This window comes from Giraffa tippelskirchi, chromosome 1 (assembly GCF_054371585.1).
Source record: "Giraffa tippelskirchi isolate mGirTip1 chromosome 1, T2T-mGirTip1v1.2.pri, whole genome shotgun sequence".
NCBI lineage: Eukaryota > Metazoa > Chordata > Mammalia > Artiodactyla > Giraffidae > Giraffa > Giraffa tippelskirchi.
In genome coordinates this window covers 218,432,329-218,440,961 of record NC_137275.1, presented here as the reverse complement: position 1 = coordinate 218,440,961, position 8,633 = coordinate 218,432,329, and the positions used below count along the sequence as shown (strand labels likewise).

The window sequence follows — 8,633 nt, the reverse complement described above, 5'->3', positions numbered from 1 at the left end:
AGGAGAATCTTAAATCCACTTGTTGCTTCCTTTCTGCTTATAGAGTGCAATGTGGGGACACCATAACTAGGAATCTGTCTGGTCAAAGATGCCTGGTCTTTTGATAAGCATCACTGGATCCATGCTTTATGATGGCAACCCCTTCTTTAAAAGTAGACGAGCTCTAGGGGACTGCCGGTTTCCCAAAGAGGACTTCAGTTAGCAGGCAAAGTTGAGTTTTTACTGTCACATAAGGGAGAACACCACTGGAGAGGTATTTTGTGTCTCAGAAAGGGGAGGTCAAGGGTGCCATTATTAGAGTCCCGTGGTCTGAACTTAAGTGTTTCAGGAAGTTCTTTGTTCTAATAGCTTAGGAGTGGAAAGGCTAGAGTCCTGAAGGGTGTGTTCATGAGTAAACAGTTGTTTGATGAACAAGATGGTTTGCCCAGTTGAGCAAACTATTGTCCTGAGAAAGGTGGTATTTGCCCAGGTGAGCATCAATCATCCTGAGAAGGACAATTTTTTTTTTTTTTTTAATGAGCTGCCTGAGGTTCAGAATGAAGTTACTTACTGGTTTGTCTTTCTGGGCAAACATTTTCTGGAACAAACTGTATAGTCATGTGGGGCCTCAGCTTCAAGTATGATCACAGAGCTCTAGCAGTACAGGGGTCTCCACCCACCCTGGAAATCAGAGGATGAGCCCAGAGAGGAAAGACTGCCCTCCATCCTCACCAAGTCCTGCTCTCATGATGGGAGTGCTCCCACAGTGGGAAATACCTACCGTGCCACTGACTGAGCTGCCTTAGAGAAATAATACCTGTGTTACTACGAGAGGATGAAGATGAGCGTCAGTGATGTGTGTGTATGCATGCATGTGTGTGTGAGAGAGAGAGAAAGGGAGGGGAGAGGGATGGAAACCAGGACGAAGCCTCAATTTCCACCTCTCACTGGCAAGAATAACTTACTAATCATCAAACTCGGATATTCACCAAACTGGAGGAGAGGGTGTACGGTTTGGCTCCCGGAGGGATACTGGCGCATGTCTGGAGATATTTCCATCCATCTCAGCCGGAAGAATAGTGCACTGGTATCTGGTGAGGAGAAAATAGGGAGGCCGCTGCTCAGTATCTTACAAAACCCAGGACACCCCAGCCCCTGCCTGCAACAGATGATCATGAACTCGTGATCTCAGGAGTGTAGGGTTAAGGAACCCTGAACTAGATGAAAACAAAGGTTCACCCAGGGCATACGGTAAAGGAGGGGGAGAAGCAGGGACTAAAAGACAGCAAAGCAAAGGTAGGCAACATGAGCACCCTCTGGGAAGGAGTCAACTTAAAAAGAGGATTAGGACAATATCATACATATTGTTAGAAGACTTTTAGGCTTCCACGTTGTAGTGAAGCACCGTTTATGCTTAACACTTCAGGGTCGTGGAACAATTACGTATCAGAGAGTTTGGGGATGCCCATACTCACACAGTGACGTAACACACGAGCTGGGTCTTGAACTCAGGACAAGTAACTGCTTACCCTTCCATACCTTGTGCTGCATTTAGCTAGTTCATCCAATTATCGTCTATAAAAATACATTTCAGAAGATCTAGTGCGTAAATGAACTATCTTACTTTGGATCCTGGACATAAGAATCTCCATTTGCTCATATAAGAGGTGGTTTAAACAGCTTCCTTAAAACTCTCATGATTTGTGTAAACTACCCATGATACAATAACAGCTTACTTGAGAAAGAGACAGTCATAAAATAAATGTATCAATGACATCTTGCTGGAGGCACTGAAACTATAAATATAATTCCGATGTCACTTGCTTCCTCTTGCCCTTTAAGATCTAGATAAACTGGCTCAAATCATTAACTTCATGCTCAATGGAAAAGCAAAGCCTTTGAGATTTCTGTGGATTTCCAGCAACAGACTGCATTCTGATGTCTCCAAATCTGATCCCTGATTGTTCAAGTGCTGTTTATACCATGTGACTACAAACCAGGCAAGAAACCCACCCCTTCCTCAAGTCTACACACACATTCATACATGTGTGGCATCTTGCACAAAGAGCTGATAAGTATAGAAAATTTACTTGAAGATTTACATAGAGATAGGAAAGGGGTTACCTACCAACAACTTCTAATCCAGCGTTGAAGATCTCCCTTGTGAATTTCTGTTGGCCACCCTGGCACCAGGGAATTCCCACAGGATGTTTTTCCCAGGGTCGCCTCAAAGCCATAGAGGCACGGCCTCCACGTGCTCACAGACCAAGGGACTTGGAGACGGAAGGAGTGGTCTCATTGCAGCCCTAACCTGGCTGCTCAGCCAGCCGACTTGAGCCACTGCAACCTGCAGAATCTATACACAGTGGCTCTGGCCATACTCCGTGCGGTCCTTGGTCACAGCCCATCTCTCTAATTCCTCCTCCCTCACTCTCTTATAAGCCCCTCACTTCTCCTCTTCCTCACTGATACAGAGACAGAGACAGATCTATGAACTCCTCAAGCTCCCAAATTGGACAGCTTAGCTAGTTTCTTTCTTTGTTTGTTTTGCTTGCATTCTTACCAACCCCTTTGGAGTCTTACCTGGCATTCAGAGTAACCTGACAGGTGAGCTTTCCAAGTAAGAATGATCACTTCGTAGATGAATTCTGGTACCCAGCTATTAAGATAATAAAAAGTTTACTGAGTTAGAAAGCAAAAGCAAGTGATACCTTTGTGAAAGATATGTGAAAGACATATTTTTCACAGAGGGAGACATGTAAATATACCTCCCTGAAAAGTTGAGGCTGGGGTCACTCTTTGGAGTGGACGGGATCACAAAGTTCTGTCCAGTGCCCCATCCAGTAGTTGTCACTCTTTGATCCATGTCCAAAAAGGGGCTGACCAGTGTCTGCCTGATGGAGAGTCCTTATTTCCCACTGCAATTCTGACCTGCCATCATTGGACCTGGATCCATAGGCAGGTGAGGGAGAGGTGATATTTCTATGGCTCCCACAGCACAACTTTGAAAGTCTCAGCACAGAATTTGAGGTTCTTCACTCTTTGGAAGCCACCTAAACCTCTAGCCTTCCCGCCCTCCTCTTTCCTCTACATAATCCACTTTTCACGCCTCTGGCCATGGTATATATTGTTTTCCCCATCTGAAATTCCTATTTCTAAACCTGGAATAGTTCTGTTCATCCTTAACATCCACTACAACCTCCCCAGGTAGAGTCATTCAACTGTCCCTTTGTTTTCCTTTCCACTCTGACATATCTTTACTGTACAGCATACAGCAGACCATATTGGAATGTTTGTTAAACCTCTACCTTTCCCTATTACATACAGAAACTTCATCATCGATTTCTCCTGCTTTTAACACAAAGCCTAGGCCACTCTGTGCATAATATACATTGGTTTGAATTATTGTACAAAAACTGTATCTCCTCTTCCCTGTGATAGTCTTCAAATGCATGAAGACAATGACCTTGATCATTCTTAGTCATCTCTGCTCCTGGTTAGACTCCTAGAATCTTTCACTAATCTTTCCTTCACATGGATCCTGGCTCCCTTTCCATCTTTGTCTCTCTCCCTTGTATATGCTTCCATTTCCCAAGGTCTGACACTGGGGACTCAATGTCATACTTTCAGGAGATCCCTGCAGGTTCTCAAGAAATGGCATCTGGAGGAAGAAGTGATTGTGATCATGTAAATATTCAGGAGTGCCCTCCCTGCAAGAGCGGGGACGGGGCCCCTCGGGTCAGGCGGTGCCAGGCCCTTAAGAGTGGTCAGAATTGCCCTCCCTGCAAGAGCGGGGACAGGGCCCCTCGGGTCAGGAGGTTCCAGGCCCTTAGAGTGGTCAGGAGTGCCCTCCCTGCAAGAGCAGGGATGGGGCTCCTCGGGTGAGGCGGTGCCAGGCCCTTAGAGTGTGTGTGCATGAGTGCCTGTGTGCTCAGTTGCTCAGTCGTGTCTGACTATTTTGTGACCCCAAGGACTGTAGCCTGCAAGACTCCTCTGTTCATAGGATTTTCCAGGCAAGAATACTGGATTGGGTTGTCATGTCCTCCTGCAGGGGATCTTCCCAACCAGGGATCAAACCCGGGTCCCCTGCTGCTACTGCTGCTGCTGCTAAGTTGCTTCAGTCGTGTCCGACTCTGTGCGACCCCATAGACAGCAGCCCACCAGGCTCCCTGTCCCTGGGATTCTCCAGGCAAGAACACTGGAGTGGGTTGCCATTTCCTTCTCCAATGCGTGAAAGTGAAAAGTGAAAGTGAAGTCGCTCAGTCGTGTCCGACTCCTAGCAACCCCATGGACTGCAGCCCATCAGGCTCCTCCATCCATGGGATTTTCCAGGCAAGAGTACTGGAGTGGGGTGCCATTGCCTTCTCCGAGGTCCCCTGCATTTCAGGCAAATTCTTTACTACTGAACCACCTGGGAAGCCCAGGCCCCTAGATCTACCTCAACAGAAGACGGGGCCCCTGGGTACACTTGCCACATACTTGGCTTCCTCCAGAGTCCTCGGAGTTCTGAGCACTATCTTGGGTACTCTACTTGCACAACGGCCAACTTTCAGATTTTTTCCTGCATAGCTGGGAGGATATTTACATTTTTCTTATAAGATTTTGTCATCTCACACATGCTATTTTGTAAACTGGTTTTTTTTTTCATGCAAAACTTATGCTGTGCACAAACACTTTTCTAGGTTATTAAAAATACATCTAACATAGGGATTCTTAACATAGTGTCACATAGAAATTGGGAAGATTTCTAAAACTGAGAGTTGAAGTTTATGTGTATGTGTATATATGGCTTTTTATGGGGAGAAGATCTATGGTTCCTGGAGACTCGAAAGGGTCCATGAGCCAAAAATTAAGAACAACACGTCATCATTTCTATTGGACACACAATATTCCACTATGCAATTGTACCATGCTTTATTTTAACACTTGCCTACTGTTGAATATTTAGGATGTTCCCATCACATGAACGCTATAAGCAATTCTACCCTGGCTATTTTTGTGGATACAGCTGCTCATACCCATTAAGCTCACCTTCAGATGAATCCCAAGAAGAGCATTGCTTGCCTAAAGAACATGGACCCTTTTAAGGCACTTCTCTGGTTCTCATTCGAAGGTTCTAACCTTTGGATTTTTCAAGTCCAACTCTGGACCATCTCAAGCTCTGCTCTGAAGCTCCCCAAAGGGCAGCATCATCTCACGTTTGCCTTCATCCAGTCAAGTGACTTCACAGAGAGCCCCTCTGCATCTCTCAGCCATGGGCAGCCTCCTTGAAGGAATCTGAGGGGGAGCGCTGAACTTGGTCTCACGAGACTTCTGCTCAAGCTACATCTCTGTCACACACTGTGTAATCCTGGCCAATTCACTCAGCTCCTCTGTGAGACTGTCCATGGTAATTTTTGCCCTAAGACTAAGTGTCCCATTTTACAAGTGAAAAACATTTGACCCTGACTTGATGTGATTTATTCAAATAATGACCTTCTTTGCACTCAGGACCCTAGAAGAACAGGTGAGGAGTCAGAAATAGAGGCATCCCTGGAATTTCTTGCCATGTCCCCCCCTTTCTAGCAGAAGGATAATGAAGAGCTTTGCATTTCTGAAGAGGCATTTAATGATGTCAAATTATGTGAGTGAGTCACACCCTCGCAAAGCAATTCAATTCTGTATTAACTGATTGAGAGATTATTTCAAACGTTCTCAAAAAGGAGGAAAAACAAAGAATGATGGTTTTTGAACTGAAACCTGAAAGCTTTAGGGAAACATCTCCGCGTGCTCTTTTCCATCTTCTTCTCCACCATGAGTTATATCTGCCAAAGCACTAGGCAAAAACTGTGGGGCAAGCCCTGAGCCACAGGAATGCATCTGCTAAGACATGTAACTGGGGAGACAGAGAAGTTATGACTCTCTAGGCAGAGTTTCACTTATAGCTGCAAAGCGCTGGCCTCACAGCCTGATCTCCCATAAACAACCCTAGGTGTCCCAACATGACAGTGGTATTACCTGCTTTATGGCGGCACTAGATAGATAGGCTATAGGTTTGGCTGATGTAATATAGACTCAAATTAGCAATGGTACAAACAAGGTTATGTGTTAGTTCTCTTTCCAGGGCTAGGATGTTGCCTCCATAATCACCAGGGCAGTATATTAGAGCATCCACTAGAGTCCATTGCCTGTGTTGCTTGGACCCACTTCATATTAGTTCTGGAAACATTCCTTCAGGATTCTAAAAGTTTTATGGAGAAAGTACACCCCCAACCATATTGCAGTTTGTCTTGGGGCTTTAAGCCACAGTCATTCCTTGTGCCACTATGCATTCTAGATTTCCCCTCATTGTCAGCTGGAACATAACGGCATGACCCATTCATTGGGGAGAAGTCTGAGACCACGGTCACCTGCCCACCTTAGACTGTGACTGATGCTGTCATCCATTTACTATCCACATGGGGTAGAGGAACACCAAAAGAAGGCCAAAGTGGATCACCTGGAGACCGAACTTTCCTTCTTATTGTTACTACGCACTTTCTCCTCCTTATGATCAGAAATAATTACCTTTTTCAGGATGGTGACTCCACTTCTTGAATGATGTTCTCTTGGGACAAGGAGCCCAAAGCACCCTGGAAACAGTAATAAACTATATTTCTATGGTCTCTCTCCACGTCCCCTTGAAAGTTCTCCCTTTTGTTAACCCAGACCTCTGAACACTCAGAATTCAGATTTTCCGTAAGGGATTCATAAATTCCCCAAGTAAGGATACTCCCACTGTCATCCCACTTGGTTACCAGTCCATATATTCGACCTTTTGAAGGCACAGTGACATACACAGATCATCAGTCTAGAGCACACACTGCATCCTGGAAGATGACACATTGTTCTCACACTGTGCCTCAGCTGTGTCTTCAGCAACCCATTCCATCACTCTACTAGGTGGGCAGCGTCTGGACGGAGTGGAACATGACATGAGCAGTGAATCTCCAATGCCTCCTTCACTATAAAGTGGGTCCCCTGGGACTTCCCTGGTGATCCAGTGGTTGAGAATCCACCTTGCGATGCTGGGGATACGGGTTGGATCCCTGGTTGGTGAACTAAGACCCCTCATGCCGCGGAGCAACTACACCCAAGCACTGCAACTACTGAGCCCGCAAGCCACAACTCAAGAGCCCGTGCACCGCAACAAAACAACCTACATGACACAATGAAGGCATTAATTAATCAACTAAAAATAAAACAGGTCCCCTTGTCTGACACAGTGTCATGTGGGATCCTCTGGCAGTGAACAGTATAGTCTTTAAAGCTCCCAGACAGTGATGATATTAGGTAGGGCTCTGCAGACAAGAAAGGCAAGGCCACACCAGACTTATGTGTCTGCTCCTGTCAAAAGGAATCACTGCTCATTGAAAGTGAATCTTCATAGGGTTTATCTCTTATCCCCTAGGAAGAGTGCATATGTCTTATCAACACATCTAATGTACCTAACAGTCCTTCCATATATGGTCCAATAATCACAATGTCATGAATATAAGTGTGATATTCTTCCTAATGTTCAGACAGTTCACATTTCCTCAGAATATATTATGACAGAGGGAAAGAAAGTTAATATAACCCTGGGGCATGACTAATGTAGATTGTCACATGCTCTAAGTAAATACAGACTGTATATTACTCCCTTTTCTGTTAGAAATGGAAAGAACATATTTTTCATACAAGTGGTCACATGTCATGTATTTAAGACTCTATTAACTGCACTATTAAAGATACCATGTCTTGCATAGCAGCTGCAACTGGAGTTTCATCTGGATTGAGTCTGCAGCAGATTCGATTGTCCTCCAGGAACCATGTGACTTTTGTAAGGGGTCACACTAATGAATTAAAGGAGGCAAAGACAACCAACCCTTTGTAGTTTAGGTCTTAAAGGTGGCCTGATCTCTGTCACTTCCCACAGCATGCAATATTGTTCTAACAACATAAGGGAAGCTAGAAAACATTTTTAATGGAATGACAATGAAGACAACTTATGATAATTTGTGAGAAATAACTGATACAGTGCTTAGGGGTAAAAGATCAGATCATTAATTTTTAATGTTTCTAATTTTCTAATGTAAGTATTTAAAGGTAGAACATCCCTCTACTTTTCAGTTCAAATGCTTTTCTTAAGTTTACTTGGTAATATCTTTTTGGAACTATGGATTATTTAGAATTATGTTGTTTAATTCCCAAATATTCAGAAATTACCATTTTGTTACTGCTTTCTAATTTGATTCTTCTATCATCAATTAATATACCTTGCACAACTTCAGTCCTTTCAATTTTATTGAGAACTGTTTCATGATTCAGCATACAGACAAGACTATCTTGGTAAATGTGCCATAAGTTCTTGGAAAGAATGTAAATTCTGCTGTCGTGGGTAGAGTGTTCTATAAATGTCATTTATAGAATGTTATAACATCTATAAATGTTATTTATAGGTCAGTTTTGTTGATGCTGTTCAGTTCTTCTGTATCTTTAGCAACTTTCTGTCTAAATTTCTATCAGTCATAGGAATAGCAAAGGTTCAGTTCAGTTGAGTCGCTCAGTCGTGTTCAACTCTTTGCGACCCCACGGACTGCAGCACGCCAGCTTTCCACGTTCATCACCAACTCCCAGAGCTTGCTCAAACTCAT

The 8,633-nt window shown here is 44.1% G+C and overlaps 1 protein-coding gene across 1 annotated transcript in view; it reads right to left on the bottom strand.

Moving 5' to 3' along the window:
* Window positions 1-498: 498 nt before the first annotated feature.
* The window catches only part of TMEM268 (transmembrane protein 268), a 358,336-nt gene continuing 350,201 nt past the window's right edge, over window positions 499-8,633 (bottom strand). The window contains exons 10-12 of the transcript XR_014078411.1: window positions 6,526-6,590; window positions 2,563-2,638; window positions 499-1,070 (exon numbers count right to left, since the gene is read on the bottom strand). The gene's annotated coding sequence lies outside the window, so the exon portion shown is untranslated. The remainder of the gene's footprint in view (window positions 1,071-2,562; window positions 2,639-6,525; window positions 6,591-8,633) is intronic.